The following is a 20,696-nucleotide window of genomic DNA, read 5'->3' as shown; positions in this document are numbered from 1 at the left end:
AATATCCCATCAGCCAACAGGCTTGGTTTTCATATATCCTTTTTGTATTAATTGTTATTCTAGGCGCCTCCAGATACATTTCTTTTTTCATGCTCTAGCTCTGACCAGGGGGTCAGTTTTTTGTATCTTAGGCAGCCCCCTATGTGTGATTGACTGTTTTTACATACAGTAGGGTATTATACATTACGTCATCATCCTCTTGGTTAGCGCTACCTTTTTTGTTGTTTTTAGGTTTATGGGGGTGCTTAAAGACAATTATATGACCCAAATTATTGTGGAACCAACCAGGAGAGGGGCAGTACTGGATTTGGTAATATCAAACAATGTAGAAGTAATAACAAATATTCAAGTCCTGGAACATTTGGGTAACAGTGATCATAACATGGTCTCATTTGAAATAAATTATCAAAAAACAGATTACTAGGGTTCAACAAAGACCTTAAACTTTAGAAAGGCAGATTTTAATAAACTGAGGTCTAATCTAGTAGTAATACAATGGGATGATGATTTTGCAGGGAAAAATGTAGAAGATAAATGGGCAGTCTTTAAAACATTGTTAGAAAAGCACACTTATCAGTGTATACCCTTGGGTAATAAGTATTAAAGAAATAAGTCAAAACAAATGTGGCTAAATAAACAGGCAGGGGAGGAAATGGACAAGAAGAGGAAGGCGTTTAGATTCTTTAAGTCAGAAGGGACAGAGACATCGTATCAGAATTATAAGGAATGTAACAAAAATTGCAAAAGGGCAATCAAATTTGCAAAAATGGATAATGAAAAAAGGATTGCAATAGAAAGTAAGGTCAACCCAAAAAAGTTTTTTAAGTACCTTAATAACAAAAAAATGAGAAAAGAAAATATAGGACCCTTTCAGTGTGAGATGGGTAGGCAGATTATTGGAGATAAGGAAAAAGCTAAGATATTAAACAAATTCTTTGCCTCTGTGTTTACCAGGGAAGAATCAAGTTCAATAGTAGTGCCGCAGGAGGAAGCCACAACCTCCATATTAATGAACAATTGGTTAACTGAGGAAGAAGTTCATAAGCGACTTGAAAAAATTAAAGTAAATAAGGCACCTGGCCCCGATAGCATACATCCAAAAGTTCTCAAGGAGTTAAGCTCAGTAATAGCAAAACCATTATATTTAATATTCAAGGACTCCATTTCCACAGGCTCAGTATCACAAGATTGGCGTAAAGCTGATGTGGTGCCTATATTTAATAAGGGAGCTAGATCACAACCGGGAAATTACAGACCTGTAAGCCTGACTTCAATAGTGGGGAAACTACTTGAAGGTTTAATACGGGATAATATTCAAGAATACCTAATGGAAAACAAAATTATTAGTAATAGTCAGCATGGATTTATGAAGGATAGATCTTGCCAAACTAACCTTATTTGTTTCTTTGAGGAGGTAAGTAGGAATTTAGACAAGGGTAATGCAGTTGATGTGGTCTACTTAGATTTTGCAAAGGCTTTTGATACGGTTTCACACAAGACGTTGGTGTACAAAACAAAGAAAATTGGACTCAATAATAATATATGCACCTGGATTGAAAACTGGTTAAAGGACAGACAACAGAGGGTTGTCATAAATGGAACTTTTTCAGGTTGGGCTAAAGTCGTGAGTGGAGTACCTAAGGGATCGGTACTGGGACCCCTGCTTTTAACTTGTTTATTAATGACCTTGAGGTTGGGATCGAGAGCAAAGTCTCCATCTTTGCTGATGATACTAAATTGTGTAAGGTAATAGAATCAGAGCAGGATGTAATTTCTCTTCAGAAGGATGTGGAGAGACTGGAAACGTGGGCAGGTAAATGGCAAATGAGGTTTAATACAGATAAATGTAAGGATATGCATTTGGGATGCAAGATTAAAAAGGTGACTTACAAATTAAATGGAGATATATTGGGGGAATCCTTGATGGAGAAGGATTTAGGAGTGCTTGTAGACTGCAGGCTTAGCAATAGTGCCCAATGTCATGCAGTAGCTGCAAAGGCAAACAAGATCTTATCTTGCATCAAACGGGCAATGGATGGAAGGGAAGTAAACATAAGTATGCCCCTTTACAAAGCACTAGTAAGACCACACCTTGAATATGGAGTACAATTTTGGGCACCAATCTTAAGAAAAGACATTATGGAACTAGAGAGAGTGCAGAGAAGAGCCACCAAATTAATAAAGGGGATGGACATTCTAACTTATGAGGAGAGGCTAGCTAAATTAGATTTATTTACATTAGAAAAGAGGCATCTAAGAGGGGATATGATAACTATATACAAATATATTCAGGGACAATACAAGGAGCTTTCAAAAGAACTATTCATCCCACGGGCAGTACAAAGGGCTCAGACCATCCCTTAAGGTTGGAGGAAAGGACATTTCACCAGCAACAAAGGAAAGGGTTCTTTACAGTAAGGGCAGCTAAAATGTTGAATTCATTACCCATGGAGACTGTGATGGCAGATACAATAGATTTGTTCAAAATAAGGTTGGACATCTTTTTAGATGGGAAAGGTATACAGGGATATACCAAATAAGTATACATGGGAAGGATATTGATGAAGGGATTAATCTGATTGTCAATTCTTGGAGTCAGGAAGGAATTATTTTTTCCCCTTAATGTATTGTACTGTATTGTATGTCTTTATTTATATAGCGCCATTAATGTACATAGCGCTTCACAGTAGTAATACATGTGGTAATCAAATAAATAACAGATAATATAAATAACAGATCATGGGAATAAGTGCTTTAGACATAAAAGTAACATTTCGGAAGAGGAGTCCCTGCCCCAAGGAGCTTACAGTCTAATTGGTAGGTAGGTAGAACATGCAGAGACAGTAGGAGGGAGTTCTGGTAAGTGCCTCTGCAGGGGGCCAAGCTTTATGTATCATGTATTCAGAATATCCACAGTGCTATTCATATGCTTCTTTAAGCAAGTGTGTCTTAAGGTGGGTCTTAAAGGTGGATAGAGAGGGTGCTAGTCGGGTACTGAGGGGAAGGGCATTCCAGAGGTGTGGGGCAGTCAGTGAAAAAGGTTTAAGGCGGGAGAGGGCTTTAGATACAAAGGGGGTAGAAAGAAGACATCCTTGAGAAGAACGCAAGATTCTGGATGGTGCATAACGAGAAATTAGGGATGAGATGTAAGGAGGAGCAGAAGAATATAAAGCTTTAAAAGTGAGTAGAAGAATGGAGTGTGAGATGCGGGATTTGAACGGAAGCCAGGAGAGGGATTTCATGAGGGGAGACGCTGAGACAGATCTAGGAAAGAGTAGAGTGATTCTGGCAGCAGCATTTAGAGGCAGGAAAGCCGGACAGCAGGAGGTTACAGTAATCAAGACGGGAGAGAATGAGGGCCTGAGTCAGAGTTTTAGCAGTCGAGCAACAGAGGAAAGGGCGTATCTTTGTTATATTGCGGAGGAAAAAGTGACAAGTTTTTGAAATGTTTTGAATGTGAGGGGCGAATGTGAGAGAGGAGTCGAGTGTGACCCCTAGGCAGCGTGCTTGGGCTACTGGGTGAATGATTGTAGTACCAACAGTAATGTGGAAGGAGGTAATAGGGCCAGGTTTGGGAGGAAGTATGAGGAGCTCTGTTTTAGCCATGTTGAGTTTAAGGCGTCGGAGGGCCAACCAGGATGATATAGCAGAGAGACATTCAGAAACTTTGGTTTGTACAGCAGGTGTAAGGTCCGGTGTTGAAAAGTATATTTGTGTGTCGTCTGCATAGAGGTGATAATTAAACCCAAAAGATGTTATTAAGTCACCTAGAGAGAGTGTATACAGAGAAAAGAGAAGAGGTCCCAGGGCAGAGCCCTGGGGTACCCCCACAGAGAGATCAATAGAGGCAGAGGAGGTGTTAGCAGAAGAGACACTGAAAGTATGATAGGAGAGGTAGGATGAGATCCAGGATAGAGCTTTGTTCCGAATACCAAGAGTATGGACAATGTGAAGGAGAAGAGGGTGGTCCACGGTGTCAAATGCTGCAGAGAGGTCGAGTAATATGAGCAGAGTGTAATGACCTCTGTCTTTGGCAGCATGGAGGTCGTCAGTTATTTTAGTGAGGGCTGTTTCCGTGGAGTGAGCAGTGCGGAAGCCAGATTGTAGAGGGTCTAGGAGAGAATAGGTGTTGAGAAAATGGAGCAAGCGAGAGAATACAAGACGTTCAAGGAGTTTAGAGGCAAAAGGCAGGAGGGAGACAGGTCGATAGTTAGAAAGACAGGTAGGGTCAAGCTTGCTGTTTTTGAGTAATGGTATGACTGTTGCATGTTTGAAGGAGGATGGAAAGGTTCCAGAGCAGAGGGAGGAGCTAAAAATGTGTGTGAGCGTAATGATTATAGTAGGAGCAAGAGGTTTTAGGAGATGGGAGGGAATGGGGTCAAGAGGGCAAGTGGTAGAGGGAGAAGAGGCGATCAACAGCGACACATCCTCCTCTGAGACAGTGGAGAAAGAGTCAAGGAAGGCAGGAGGAGAGTTAGGAAATGTGTAGGATGGGAGGAAGAAACAGGGGGGATGTTCTGCCGTATGGATTCCACCTTTTCCTTAAAATAGTCAGCAAAGTCCTGAGCGGAGATGGAGGAAGGAGAGGCAGCTGAGGGTGGTTTGAGTAGAGTATCAAAGACAGAGAACAGTCGGCGTGGGTTAGACTTGTGCATGTTGATTAGTGAAGAAAAGTAGGCCTGTTTAGCTTGCGAGAGGGCAGAGTTGAAACAGGATAGCATAAATTTGTAGTGAAGGAAGTCTGCGAGAGTATGAGAATTCCTCCAGAGGCATTTAGAGGAACGAGTGGAGGAACGCAGCATGCGCGTGTGGGAATTTAGCCAGGGTCTAGGGTTAGAAGGGCGAGTGCGGCAGAGAGAAAGCGGGGCATGTAGATCAAGAGACGAGGACAAGACAGAGTTGTAGTTCCTGACCAGGTTGTCAGGGTCTGTAGCAGAGCTGAGAGAGGAGAGGGAGGAGCTTAAAGTGGACTCAAAGTCAGGTAAGTGAATAGAGCGCAGGTTTCTGCAGAACCGAGGGGTAGATGGAGGTGGAGAAGGGGAGAAGCGAGATAGGGAGAATGAGATGAGATGATGGTCAGAGAGAGGAAAAGGGGAAATGGAGACATTGGAGAGAGAGAAGTTTTTAGTGAAAACCAGGTCTAAGTAGTGGCCATCCTTGTGGGTGCTGGCTGCAGTCCACTGTTGAAGGCCAAAAGAAGAGGTTAGAGAAAGAAAGCGAGAAGCCCAAGGGAGAGAGGGGTCATCAATGTGGTAATTGAAATCCCCAAGGAGAAGAACAGGGGAGTCTGAGGAGAGAAAGAAAGAGAGCCAGGATTCAAAGTGAGAGAGAAAGGCAGAAGGGGGATGAGTAGAGGTAGGTGGGCGATAGATGACCGCCACATGATAGATGACCGCCACATGCACAGGGAGAGGAGAGAAGATCTGGACAGTGTGAGCCTCAAAGGAGGGAAAAGCAAGAGATGGAGGAATTGGAAGGGTTCGGTAACGGCAGAGAGAGGAGAGCAGGAGCCCCACGCCTCCACCCCTGCCATCAGTGCGCGGAGTGTGGGAGAAGGAAAGTCCACCATAGGAGATGGCAGCTTCCAGAGCAGGGTCAGTCTGAGTGAGCCAGGTCTCAGTTATAGCAAATAGGAGCAGAGAGTGAGAGAGGAAAAAGTCATGTACAGAGAGGAACTTGTTAGAAAGGGAGCGAGCATTCCAAAGGGCACAGGAGAAGGGAGAGAGGAGGGAGGGTGGCAGGGGATGGGTATGAGATTGGAGGTGTTGACACCAGAAGGAGTAGAGGTTGCATTTGGCAGGCGAGGACGAGTGCATGTATGAATAAGACAGGGACCAGGATTGGGAGAGATATCCCCAGAAGCAAGGAGGAGAAGCATGGATAGAAAGAGGATGTGTGAGGATGATTTGTAGGGGTGTTTTTTGGTGCAGGGGATATAGCTTTGTGGTGTCAGAGGACGCAGGTAAGAAAGGAGTTCATGTGAACTGAGAAGTGGGGAAGGAAGGAGAGATGGAGATATATGAATAGAGTTAGAGACATACTGAGCCTGGTAGAAATGGGTTTTTTTGTTTGCCTTCCTCTGGATCAATAAGTAAGTGTAGATATAGCATAAAATATCTGTTGTATAAATTTAGCATAGGTTGAACTTGATGGACCTATGTCTTTTTTCAACCTCATCTACTATGTAACTATGTAACTATGTAATATGAAGAGTGTGAGCAACAATCCCAGCAACTGCACCTCCCTAGAAAAAGAAACATTAAAAAACACATATATAATAACTTATACTGTGATTAACACACAGTTCTGTTACTGCAAATATTATTATAATTTACAATGTGCCAGCATATTCCGTAGCTCAGTACAACAGGGTTGGAGGACAAAAAAACAATAAAATAGTAAACATATTTACAGTAGGTAAGATGGGTCCTGCCCCAAGGAGGACTAGGCAGTCAAAGTTTGGCAAATTGAGTAACTTTGTTGTTTCCCATTGTAATGGGAAGTGAGGCGGCAAGCGTGAGTCGTCGCCCCACACCCCTCCCCGCCCCCCCTGTTAGCGCGAGCACAATTTTAAACTGTTCTGTAACAGTGCACTGATTTATATTTTTGCATTTGGGTGCATTAATTCTCTGCATAATGAACATATAACCTGCTTAACACACCATGGCTGTGGCTGTGTATGTGTGTGGCTGTGTATGTGTGTGGCTGTGTGTGAGTGAGTGCATGTGAGTGCGTGTGAGTGTGTCTGAGTGCGAGTGGCTGTGTGTGGCTGCAACATAATACCTCAATTTTTACAGGGTGTTTTCACTTCTAATTCGCCGCAACTGTGGCTACATTGAAAAATTGGTTGCCCACCCCTGGTGTAGAAAATGAGTGAGCCGTAAAGGCAAGAAAATGAAAATGAGGAAAGGCGTTTAAATCCGACCTTTAAATGACCTAAGCAATGAGCCGTTTACAGTATACGTGAAATATGTTAATGAGTGATGTCATAGCAGCTCCACCAGCAAATACTTCTTACTGTACCTTTGCATTCCTGGGCGCATACTGAGGAACCAGCCTGGACAGGAAAGACCACAGCTCAGGTTTCCCTGGGTGACTAAATCAGAGAAATTAAAAACAAGACTACAAGACTAAAAGCCTTATTGGACCAACTAACTAATTAAGCATTGCTAATTCCCTCTTCTATGGTTGTATTAAACACCCAGATTTTAGGGCAAGGATTTCGCTCTCCTTAGATTTACATTTGGTCTTCATTTTATTTTAATTTCCTTAATTTAGGTCTTTCAAGAACACACCGTGGTTGGTGCTATATGAATAAAATATAGGTTTCATTTGTGGTGCTCATATTGTGAAACACACAGATGTCCCATGTCAAAGAATGATGTGCTTCAATAATAATAATAATAATAATCAAAAGGGACACGGATGTCCTCCATAAAGGTATATTGAAACAGGGACATTTATCAGTGAGTGGGAGATTAAAGACCAGGTAGAAGCAGGCTTTGGGGCGGTTGCCTCCTGTTACCTGGGGCTGCATATGTGCAGGACCCACCTGTGTAGCCTCACACGCCCCAATTATGTGTTTGAAGTCTATCATCCTGGACTGCCAGCGGAAGGCAGAAGAAAAGAGGGGGCTAGAAGGGCAAGGAGAAGGGTGTGGGTCTACAGGGTACACAATCAGGTGCACAGACTCTGGCTACGTCTCCTTGAAATCATTTGAAGGTTTCATTATCTCTGGGAAACAACGAACCATACCTGTGTATAGCTTTGCAGGCTTGCCTCTGTACTGCAACATTTCTGCCTTGTAAAGCATGTATGGCAGAAGTAACGAGACATCTTTCATACACATTATCTTTACTGTTGAAATGCTTAAGTAGTTCGTTAACCCCCCCCCCCCCACAATTGCAATTGTGTGGAAAGGATTTAGCACACAACTATTAAACAACTAGTGAAAGGCTAGTAAGCTGTAAAATGTAGTAGGCCCAGGAATGTAAACTGGGTGAGGTGGAGGGGTTGGGATGACACCTCTAAGAATATCCAGTAGTATTTCTCCAACAATTCTACCACTCTCTGTTCTAGGCACCAATGTGATTGCTGCCATTTGACAGCAGATATCGTGCTTTTATATGCGGGAAAACCATTCCTTAAACATCTTCAGCCATTTGCTCTAGTTACGACTTGTTGCAGCAAATGGTGCAAACCAGTTCAAAAGGTCTGCATGAGACTTGCCTTTCTAATCTATGGACTTAAACTCCTTAGAAATAGCAATGAGGTCAGGAGTGCAGCAACTATTTCTGTACATAAAATAAATAAATAAATCAGAAACACACATTACCATAATGTAAGAATGTGTAAACCCAGAAGGGACAGCAGCTCCCCCAAGTTCCAGAACCAATGTTTGAGGCCCACATAACTAAGCAGTGCTATGCTGTAAACATCTTCAGGCACAAGATGAGTCACTATATATGACTACCTACAGGTCAGTAGGTAGCATGTAGTAAAGATATGCCTAGCCTAAAATGTGGGGATTTCAGAAGATGTGGTCCAATGAATGGTTTAGGAAAGAGTACCCAGAAAGAGCAGACACACAACCCAGCAATTTCCTCGCACTTTTTATATTTTGAGATTTATAATTGCATACTTCAAATGTGTGCATGAATTTTGTATAGGCCCCTAAAACTGCTGGTGGCCATCTGTACATCTTTATTTCATGCAACTAACAAACATGCGGCAATTTTAGTAAACCGCCAACACTGCAAAGGCGCGTGTATTCTGTAATAAATAGACAAATCTAGGATAAAAATATTATCACAGTTCCAATTCTATACAATATACCTGTATAGCTACATAATACACATACATATATAACTAGAATATTAAAGGACCTACCATTTAAACAGTACAGGCATACCCCGCTTTAAGGACACTCACTTTAAGTACACTCGCGAGTAAGTACATGTCGCCCAATAGGCAAACGGCAGCTCACGCATGCGCCTGTCAGTACGTCCTGAACAGCAACACCGGCTCCCTACCTGTACCGAAGCTGTGCGCAAGCGGGGAGACTATAGAGCCTGTTACACAAGCGGGGAGACTATAGAGCCTGTTACACAAGCGGGGAAACTATTTATATCAGTTATGCACGTATATGACGATTGCAGTACAGTACATGCATTGATAAGTGGAAAAAATGTAGTGCTTCACTTTAAGTACATTTTCACTTTACATACATGCTCCGGTCCTATTGCGTACGTTAATGCGGGGAGTGCCTGTAGTGTCTTAGCTGCATCCACTTCACCTTGATTGTATTCAATTATTGCATTGCTGTTGGGATGTGAGCTTTCTCTTGCTCAGACTCCCCAACAGATAAGGCCTTCTTGGATGCTAATTACACACAGAGATAGGATTGAAGAAGGGAAACTGGGACGTAAAAGCATTCCTAGTTGTTTTTATGTTTTTATGTTTTTCAGTTTCTATTGAAACTGGGCTAAATAAAAGTCTCATTAACAGATGAGGAAAAAAAATAGCACAATTAAGGAAAACTACTGTATGATCTTAGTCCAGAGACTCTCATATCCACCACCAGCTTATGTTCTTTCAAATCTAAGGCTGTCTCACACTTTAATCTGGTCTGTAACTGTTTCATACGCTCATAATATATATTTTCTTTAACTGTGCATGCAATGTCTTGTATATAATGTATACCTTGTTCATTTATGTAGCTGTATTTGTAACCATGTATTATTTTGTTTTACTCTGTGCCCAGGACATACTTGAAAACGAGAGGTAACTCTCAATGTATTACGTCCTGGTAAAATATTTTATAAATAAATAAATAGTCACTGAAACTGTCATCAAAGGATACAAATAAGGGCTGTTCTATAAAGTGTGCGGCCGTGAGCGCGTGAGAACGCGCGTGCACGTGCCGCACGCTTTTTGTGTGTATGCTGAACTGTGAGGTGTGTGTGTAATTTATTTAAAAAAAAAACACTTTCGTCGAAATAAAATATTTATTAACATTGTGCAGCCACGTTCAGACACACACATACATACACACATATATACATACATACATACACATGCATACACACACACACACACACACACACACACACATTTCAGCACCGGTAGCGGTGCCAAAAGATTATTTTCCCCGTCTTCCCCGCTGTCGGCTGGATGCACGCTCACTGCCGCGCGCGCGGCCCTTATATAGAAGGGCTGACTAACCTCAGCCAATTATAAGTGCCGCGCCCGGCGAAGCGCGCGTGGCCACTATATAACAGCCCTTAGAGACATTTGAAAGCAACGGTTTTAAAAAACCTTACAGGAAAAAAAAGGCAGGGAAAATATACGACCCTTCAATTCAGCCGATACTTATTGTATGAATCTTTAATGCCTGGAAAAGGCATAAATCACATGCTGTATTTTTATACGACCAAATTCATTTGGTTTTTAACTGGATAACTGTGACTGCCTGATTATCCACTTGAAATGTTCATGGCACTAGGACCGGACAGCCAACAAACATGTAATCTCAGGCATAATTCTGCATGACAGCTGCAAACCCCAATACGGTTTTCATTGCAAACATATTTTTGCTTCAAGGTCTGTTTTTGGTCTCCTTAAAGTTAATCTTTTAAAAAATGGAAAATGAAAACATTTGAACGCATTAACACTTTTGGGGGGATATGTATCCAGGGTCGCAAACTCGAGCCCAGCTCCAAAACTACAGCAAATTGCATATTTTTTTAATTCTACACGACTGCAGCATTCCAAATGCTGTTTTTTAAAAAAAATATATATATAAATCCGTGGTGTAGTATTAGATAATACAGTACTTACTGCATTTCTCTCCCCCCTCCACACTCTTTATGTCCTTTTTAATGAGTTGTAATGTATTAAGCTTCCTCGAGTTGCTATAGCAACCATTTACCAAGGCACAGCACACTTCCTCTTTTGAAATAGGCGGCCATATTGTGAACCCTGAAAAGCAGGATCTTTGCCGAACACTCGCGGTAGAACGGATCGATCAGCAGCTTAGAAAATGACATATCCTTAAAGCTAGATGTAAAATGAGGGAGCGGTGCACAGCCAAAGGACAAGCGAAGGGTCCATATAATGCAAAAATAATTGTTTATTGGAACTATTCTTTTTGCATTTGATGGACCCTTTTTGTTTTTTGGCTGTGCACCACTCCCTCTTTTTTCCTCTGGACTTCGGCAGCTGCACGTCTTCTCCAGTCCAAGAAGTGGGCGATTGTGAGTACTTCATTTCTATTGAATTTGGCATTCCCAATGAATTAGCTGGTGTGTGATTTCTTTGCATATCACCTGTTTTCAGGGATTATCTCTGTCAGTGAAGCAATTCATGGATACACACACATCAATGTGTTTAATTATGGATTCACCCTTTCTTCTATAAATCTGGACTTTATCATTATACTTGCCCCGTGCTACAGCGCTCTTACCACGCACTATGTCTATCCTTAAAGCTAAGCAACTGCTGCATCTATTAAACCAAAAAAATATATATCTATTAAATAATAAAAAAAATAATGCAAACCGTATTGCCACTAATGTATCAAGGTGCTTTGCTCCAGTTTTTGCTCCCCTTGTGCCCTGAGTGTTGGTGAGGGGAAGCTAGCGGAGGAGAGTCAGCACACTAATTATGAGATGCATCAAGAAATGAGCCAATGAATGGTGCACTTTTCCTCTCTTTGTGCCAAATAAATCTGTCAGGTTTAGGTGGCATTAGCCCCGGCTTCAAAGAGATCTGATCCAAATGTAAGAAGTAAGATTAGAAAGATTCATGGCGTTCTTGCTCGCAAATTGACGCTGATGCTCTGTGTTTGGTGCAACTTGCCCCACATTCTCACCCCCGCACTCTCCCTTTCTATTTCTTGCACAACTATTTTCAATAATCCTACACCTTCCTACTGTCTCTGTAAATTCTTCCTACTTATCACTTAGACTGTAAGCTCTTCGGGGCAGGGACTCCTTTTCCTAATGTTACTTATGCCTGAAGTGCTTATTCCCATTATGTGTTATATTATTACAGTATGTCACGTGTATTACTGCTGTGAAGCGCTATGCACATAAATGGCGCAATAAAAATAAATATATACATACTGAACATACAAAAGTCAAGTCATTAAGAGGACGTCCTTTTTAAATGGTCAACACTGATTAAGTCTTGGTCATGCAAGTCCATGGCAGGAATTCTGCGATCGGGTTGCTTTTAACATTCTCCAATAACATTCACTAAACGTTACTGCTAAACAGTTATTAGACTCCAGTGAGGGAGACTCGAGTCCTCTTATTTGCCTTTTATTTTACTGTTCCTTCTGCCTGTGACACAGACTATTTGGCAACAGCAGGAGGGGACATTTAGTAATTTTAATACAAAGTTTTCATTGAAAGTTTTTTTTTTTTAACGTTTAATAGGTTTGAAGCAGGAGGTTTACGGAGCTAAACCGCATTGATTTCAGCGCCGGGAATCCCATGCTTCAAGATACTTACTTCTGTAGGTGCTGCCGGTATCTCTGCGCAGTTTAAAGCTCCCCCATCACGTGAATTGGAAGCCTCAAGGGATGACATCACAGCTTTCCAGTGGGACTCGGGACTTTTAAACCGCCATATTGTGAGCCCAGCCTGGGCTCTTACCAGCAGCACCTACCTCGGGAAGCAGAGGGTCTCCAGAGCTAAAATCAATGTAGTTCATCCTCGGAAATCCCCCTGCTACAAACTCATACTGTCGCTTGGAGTGCTCCCTGAAGACTGAGGTTATTTAGCAGTGAGGTATCACCAGTAGTATCTACGGTGCAAGATAATTTAATAACATTGTATCTTTCTGCCACCTATAGAGTGGACATTTCTATAAAATTGCACTGATGTGTGTAATCTGGAACTATATATAGGACCCGTATAGAAGAGATAACCCTGGTCCAAGGGTGAATACCCCAAATGTACACAGTCTTTGATAAAAGCAGCAGGGTCTTTATTGTACTCACAGCTTATCAGTGCGGCACACAACAACAACAGTGCACAGCAAAACACTTCAAGTACCGGGTACAAGATATGTCTCCTTCTCCTCTCCTTCACTCCAAGTCGTTCTCCTCAGGATGGTCAGAAGGGGGTCTTTGCTCCCTGCCTCCACCCTCAGCCTATTGCACCAAGGGTGGGGCTAGCTCTTCCCTCACCCCCTAAGCAGGGTGAAGGGCACTGGTCCACCTATATCTCACTAGGCCCTACTCCACAGGAACCTAGCTACATCTCTTTCTGACTGTCCAGTCAAACACTCCAGCTCTCACCGCACTCATGAACTAACTCTCTCTCTCTCTCTCTCTGACCGAACCAACCAACTACTCCTGACTTACTCACTCCAGAGCTCAACTGCAGAGCACACAGGAACTGCAACTAAGTTTAGTCAGCCCCGCCCCTCATGACATCAGCAGAACCTCCCCTCTGCATAGGCCTACAGCAGAGACAGGCTTGCATCTATCAATCAGGCAGGGCTTTCAAGGGGGGAAAACCCATGATTACTACTGGTGCCCGCCAGTAGCAGGACTTACCACAGTAGGAGGAAGGTTTTATAGCCCACGCTGTTTACAGGGGGCTACACATTGATGATACAAAACTTAGGTTTCAACACTGAATATTTAAATCCTGTTTACCTATGGTAAGATTCACTGGCCTGGATTTTCAGTTTCAGATGTTCGTTTAAATACCCCAGCATTGCAAAGGCGGCTGAGTTACTCTGAATCCGTTCTGTTACGGGGAACAAAATCAGTAATAAAGAAAATGGTAGAATATGGTATATAACACAGACAATAATACGATGTTGCGGTCTTCACACTGACCTCCGCCTCTGAAGAAGCTCCTTTTGGGGACCGAAATGTCGCTTACCTGGTGTTGTATGGGCCAATAAATAATATTTTGTTCACTATTCTGTGTGCCCTGTGCTAGTATGAGGATCTCTAAGCTGGTTATTACCTATACTATTTGTGATTAGATTATCGTGCGCAGAGCCGTTATACAAAGCACAGCATGGCCATTTTCTTTAAATTTGTTAAAATACATATAAACAGTATAATATATGTTATAGGTGTGTACTCACACACGTTCTCTGCTACACTAGGTTGAAAGATTTGCTTGTTTGTATTTTATTCAACATTCCCATAACCTTTCTAGGTTACTTTTGTTCCTGTGGTCTTGTGTTTTGGGACCAAGTTTTGCAAGATCGTAAATGTGCAGTCCCTAATGCTCTAACAATAGTGATGTACTGTATTTAACGGATTAAAAGTATATGACTGGTGCCCTTTACAGCTTTTTAGACTGTATTTATGTATGTATTTCTTTCTTTTTAATCGAGTCCAGGTCTATATGTAATGGCACCTATGATGGAAGAAGTGAACAAACAATTGCAACAATTTTCTCTACACATGTATTATCTTTTTACCTGCAGTTAAAAATGAGTATTTCACAGTTTTTAAATCTTTTTAGATACAGACGTAGAACATTATGTATAGGTTAAAATGCGGGGTATAAAAAGAGTAGCACTCCAAATTCACGTATAGGCGGTATGGAATTTGGAGTGGTTCTCTGTTCTTCATGTGGATACCTGGGACACTTCCCCCTGGGCTCTACACCCGCAAGTATTCCGTTCTCTACATAGCGTGCAGGTGTATTTATTCTCATGAACACTGTGTACCAAACAGGGCATTGTGCAAGCCCCGCTCACTAATTAATGCCAAGTTAACTTTAACACTATGTTACTTTGCATAATACAGCTCAACCCCCTGATAACGCTGTGCTTGGGGTCCAAAGAATCACATCGCGTTATAAGCGGATCGCGTTAGAAATAATGTACAATTGTATGCATTGTACAATAAAGTATGCAAGATGCCAATAATCGTGTTGTAAAGTATTCATAAATAGGAAAATTGGGAGCCACGCTTGCATCACGTTATCAGCGGATTCGCGTTGTACCGCAGCGTGTTATAACAGGGTTGAGCTGTATACTATAGAAACCTCACCTTTTCAACATAAATCACAGAAATTGGAAAGAAAAAAAAGAAGGAGCTGCTCACCCCTGAAGCAATGAAGGAATAAGTTGATTAATGAGGTAAATACAGTATCTGGATGTTTTAGCAACTTACCTGTGTATATACTTAAAGCAACGTGTGCCGCGGTGATGGCATTCATCTGCACAATGTTATAACGATACAGCTCTGTGTTTCTATTGCTTTCATCCTGAAGGGTCGTGCAAACCCAATGAGCATATCCCTTTGTGCCCTCAGTCTGAGAAACAACACATTAATCCTTTACAAACAAGAACATGGCAGACCTCGCAGTACATTTATTGGCTATCCTGTGTGATGGTTGGTAGCTTATAGCACAATTAAATGCAAATAAAGAGGCACATGCCAGGATACGTCAGTGGAAGAGACTGGAGTGGTCTAAATAAGTATACTCAATAACAATTAACAAAAATGTTAAACAGATGCAGTGCTGGATTGATATTTAATCATTTTCACAACCCTAATCAAGATGCTTAAGGAAATACGATTACCAAGGTTAAAAACAGCCTTTTATTAACCAAAACGTCTTCTGTCGTAACTCTTTCCAATCCACTCAAGTCAATAGAATGTAAGGGGTCTTCCAGGGACTGAAGGTGTCTTAATGCAGAAGGCTGCTTAGTCAATATGGTAAAATATATTTTAACTTCTATTATTTTTCCAAGTCCAGCATCAATCCCTGGGGTATAGTATAAAGCACATCTTGATGAAATTAAACGGGTTATACAGAATAGAGCAATTTTTACATACAACTATACATTTAATTCTAGCGATTAATACAATTTAGTGTACTTCCATTTATCCCTCTTTTGCATGCTAATTAAGTTCATTTAGAGTAGCAGACCAGGAGTTGTTAACCCATTTTACATCCTAGTAAAACTTTAGTGTCATTGCACGAATGTAAAAGGAAACCATGAACATTAGCTGCATGTATGTACAGTACAGTACTTGTCCTTCACAGCTCAGCAGTATGGCTCAATCCTTGTGTATGCGTTCACAATTGGCAGAGGGTTAAAGAGCAGAAAGTAAACTGAACAAAAAAAGGGTGTGTTAAAAGCATTGCATATAAGGCCTCGTCCAGGGTGGATAGAGGCGCGCTGGCGCTCCGCCCTGCGCGGCCGTGCTTTTCCTGGCCGGCTAGGTGCGCGCGTGTCTGGGGGCGCGGCCTCTACATCACGGAGCTGACGTGACGCGTTTGCGAGCGGCAAATTCAAATTTGCTCGCTCGGCAAGCGGCTGAGCGCCGAGCAGGCGGGCCCGCCCACTCACGCAGGCCACGTGCACTGTTGCAACGTGTCTAGCTTAAGCGCACGCGCCCGCTCAGCACCACCCTGGGCGAGCCCTAATGCAGTACGGATAGCTTAACTACATCTTATAAAAACCTGTCATAGTTTGTTCCAGGTACATTATGTACTGTACAAGCAGACATCGAACGTGTCCCAAATTAGGATGTAAAACCTATGAGAAGACTGGAGAAATCCCTGTTAACAGATCATGAAACTCAAAGGCAACAACTTCATGTGTATTTTTGACACGTCTGCCATCAAAATGATTTGCACCTGATTTACACAGTGTATAATGGTGGACGTTTAGTGTGTCAAAATCTCAGACCGGTTTCCAGGGGAAAATTGACAGACACACGATCAACTTTCTGAGAATTAAAAAAAAATACTAAAGACTTACATGCATACTAAGTTCAGTAGTATGTCTAAAAATATCCATGTTTCATAGCTCCCCACTGCTTCTGCTATCAAAGCCTAGAGAAACGATAATAAAGTGTTACACGTATTTCTTTGGATTTTAAACATGGATACTATTTCAGGGACAATGATATTGGACATGAAATGATAACCAAAGTGAAAACAGTGTTTGAAACAATAATGGTATTTCGGTGCCCGAATGCACCTCTCCCAAGGATTGCATGATTATATACGTAATTCAATCCCTGAGAAAGGTGCCTTTGGGCTCCGAAACGTCGGCACGTTAATTTACATACACCTTCTGCTTCAACTGATTTAGTAAAAAAATGTTTTATATATATATATATTTCATGAGGTGCTTCCAACTCTTCACTATGTACACTGACCAAGGCCATGTTTATCCATGATTAATAAGCAATTTTAGTAGCTTTTGTGGCTGCAATAATGTAATGTATTTAATCAATTAAGATGGGGAGTGTTTGCTTATGAGAGCTGCAGTAATGTATGTAGCCAAGGGAAATGTGTTACCTTTTAACATATTCTGTAAACTTTTTTTTTTAATATAATTGGTTATTTTGGACCTTTGAAGTTAACACTGTCATTGTTGACATTTTGTACATTTTTGCATACTTTATAACTTTTATTAATGCATATAAAAGTTTATATATTTCTTTTACATAATCTGTTTGCTGGGCCTACTGTAAATTGTGACTTATAAAGAGAAATATGACAATTGTCCGCGAGCATGTACAGAATGTGCACAATCAGAGTTATTGAACTACCCTATGTACAGTTTGATGACTTTGAATCTACAATCCACTTTACAGCGGCAGAACATGCTGCATTGCATTTTTTTTATTACGGGATTGAAGCCGGGGGTCTCCGGAGCTGAACAGCATTACATTCAGCTCCGGAGACCCCTGCTTCAAGAGATGCTTACCTCCGAAGAGGTGCCAGTTGAGGTATTGGCATTCACCTAGCGCTCCACTCTTTCCTCCGCAATATCACAAAGATAAGATGTACAGACACTTTGATTCAATAGCATTGATGTGAGCTGTTGGGCTAGAAGCACAGAAGGGGTTAAATTTTTAATGCCGTTTTCGCGGGCTTTTAGGTATTTAAGGGGCTTTCACCACTTCTCCCCACTCCAAGACGAAGCCCTCTGCGTAAGGGTGAAACGCGTTGAGGGGGAGATGCTGGTGTAGCCCTGGTGTGTGTCAATAAAGTTTTTTTTGGAACCGAATATCCGGGAGCTTCTTTCAGACATGCGCAGTTGCGCCGCACTTCCTCCTTACATCTAAGCCCTAATTTCTCGCTATGCACCATCCCGACTCTTGCGTTATGCTCAAGGATGTCTTCTTTCTACCCCCTTTGTATCTAAAGCCCTCTCCCGCCTTAAACATTTCTCACTGACTGCCCCACACCTCTGGAATGCCCTTCCCCTCAATACCCGACTAGCCCCCTCTCTATCCACCTCTAAGACCCACTTTAAGACACATCTGCTTAAAGAAGCATATGAATAGCACTGGATAATCATGGGCACATGATACATAAAGCTTGGCCCCCTGCAGACGCACTTACCAGAACTCCCTCCTACTGTCTCTGTACGTTCTCCCTACCTACCTATTAGATTGTAAGCTCCTCGGAGCAGGGACTCCTTCCTTAATGTTACTTTTACAGTATGTCTGAAGCACTTATTCCCATGATCTGTTATTTATATTATTTGTTATTTATATGACATGTATTACTACTGTGAAGCGCTATGTACATTTATGGCGCTATATAAATAAAGACATACAATACAGTACAATACACTCCCACAATCACCTCTGCAGCAGTGAAATATTTCACTCATAGGGTGATTGGAGAGCTGCATTTAGGAAGCACCGAGGAGTCCTTCTATGCCAGCGGACTACCATGCATATGACGATCGGGGAGCTGGTAGAGGCAATTGTGGGAGCGGAGAGTGGATCGCTGGGAGAATGCCAATACCTCAACCAAAAAAGGCTCAGGGCGACCGCAATATGCTCTAAAGCCTTTATACTCACCTACACTTGTGAGTGAAATGTATGAGGTTTTTTACTTCTTTTTATCAGTAAATGGTTTTGCTCTACGTTCTCTTTTTCTCTTTTGTTTCTCTTTTCAGTATGTTCTGAGGATCTCTCCCTTAGTATGGAGTTAATTATGTCATCCACTGCAGAGAAGGTTTGTGACCCATTTAATATCCCCAGTATTTTGAGCGGCCGGATTTACCACAGCGGAGACCTTTTGCACAGTCTGAAAATTTAGAGTTGTTTTTCACCGTGGGGATGGAGAGTATATGTATATCTATGTAATTTAGTGAGACGTGTGTATGATTTTTGCGCTCAATTTTCTGTTTTGCAAAATCTATTTCCTGCACATGTTGCACAAGAATAATGGTAACCTCTCGTCAAAATTTGAGACATACGTGTACATGAAAGCATTTTGTGTTTTGTGTCTGTGAACACTCTCCCACCTAGTGCTGTTGAGCTAAACATATTAAAACCCATGTCACAGTTCACTTAAAGCTTACCTGCCCAATCCAGCATCTCACATATGATGGTTCAAGGGATTGAGCTACTTTGAAGGCTTCATGGCTTATCTGTAAAAAAAAATACTAAAAGTTCTCAAAATATTTTTGCTACTTCTTTGTGCAAGTGCAGAAAGGTTCATCTCCCCTTATCCACAAATAACACCAAGTATTTCTGCTGGAGTGAATGTCTGCAGGCTCTGTGCTAAGGATTTTCAATACGTGATATAGATCCGTGCTATCATCATCATTTCCAAAGTGCTACCATCAGCAAAACAACAAGACAATATACAAAAACTACTGTTCTACATGAACACAAACCGGCAAAAAAAAAGTCAAGAAGTCCCTGCTCCAAAGGGATTTCAAATCACAAAGAAAAAAGGGGGAGAGTGAAATAGAAATCTTATGGCCAAATGTGTTCTGTTTGTAATGTGTTTGCTTTTACGCACATTAGGAAACCTACCTCAATATTTTCATTCACCAAGTATAAAACGCCTAAGTTTGTCCATGCAACCACATGAACCACATGAACCACAGAGAAAGGAAGAACATCAACATAAAATACAACCCAAGAAAACTGCTGTAACAGAAATGCATTAGCAGCTAATGCTACAATATGATTAGAGCAGTTAGAAAGAAACGGTGTACTCACATTTTGCTCACACTGGATTGATTTGATGAAAGCGTGTTGTGCTAAAGCATGATTATCAGTAAATCATCTAAATGACCTAAAAATCAAGATTGCAGTATAAATGGAAATAAAATCTGTTTACGAGCAAATGAAAACTAGCATTTTGTACAGTGATCTTGCATCATACATATTACTACAGACAACCTACAGTGAGAAGCTCGGTGAGTAAAGACACCGACTGCAAACAATGGCACAGAGTTTGACTCAGGGGAAATCCTTGCGACCTTGGGCAAGTCACTTTATCTCCCTGTATCTCAGGCACCAAGAACATGGATTGCAAGCTATACAGGGACTGTCAGTAAAATTCCTATGTGCTGCATAGCGCACACTATATTGTAATTGTTATGCACTTTGAGTCTCATTGGGAGAAAAGCGCTACAGTGTATGAAATAAATAATAATAATTCCTGAAGCCCCCACAACAATGATTATGTTAGCTTGTACATTAAGATTTATGTGTCATCAGTATACAGGTACACCTGCTCAGCTAGTTATAGAGCAGTCAGCGACATTTCTGGCATTCAAATTAAACTCCTTTAACAATGCTTCAAAACTGAAATGAAATACCCAATGTCACACTTACAAGTAATGTTATGAAACTAAATGGTTGTTCATCAATATATAGATGTAACCAGATAATACTCTTTGACAAAGCGCCACAACGTGTTACAGTTACTTACCTC

The 20,696-nt window shown here is 41.5% G+C and overlaps 1 long non-coding RNA gene across 1 annotated transcript; it reads right to left on the bottom strand.

Annotated features, from left to right (window-relative positions):
- Positions 1–15,160: 15,160 nt before the first annotated feature.
- Positions 15,161–19,397, bottom strand: LOC142463006 (uncharacterized). Its single transcript, XR_012787332.1, has 3 exons — positions 19,327–19,397; positions 16,756–16,829; positions 15,161–15,296 (listed from the first exon to the last, which is right to left on the bottom strand). It is a non-coding gene; the product is annotated as an uncharacterized LOC142463006 (long non-coding RNA).
- Between the last annotated feature and the right edge of the window lie 1,299 nt (positions 19,398–20,696).

This window comes from Ascaphus truei, chromosome 11, assembly GCF_040206685.1.
Source record: "Ascaphus truei isolate aAscTru1 chromosome 11, aAscTru1.hap1, whole genome shotgun sequence".
NCBI classification, from domain to species: Eukaryota; Metazoa; Chordata; class Amphibia; order Anura; family Ascaphidae; genus Ascaphus; species Ascaphus truei.
Note: the sequence above shows the minus strand (reverse complement) of the source record. Positions and strands in the feature narration are given on the sequence as shown.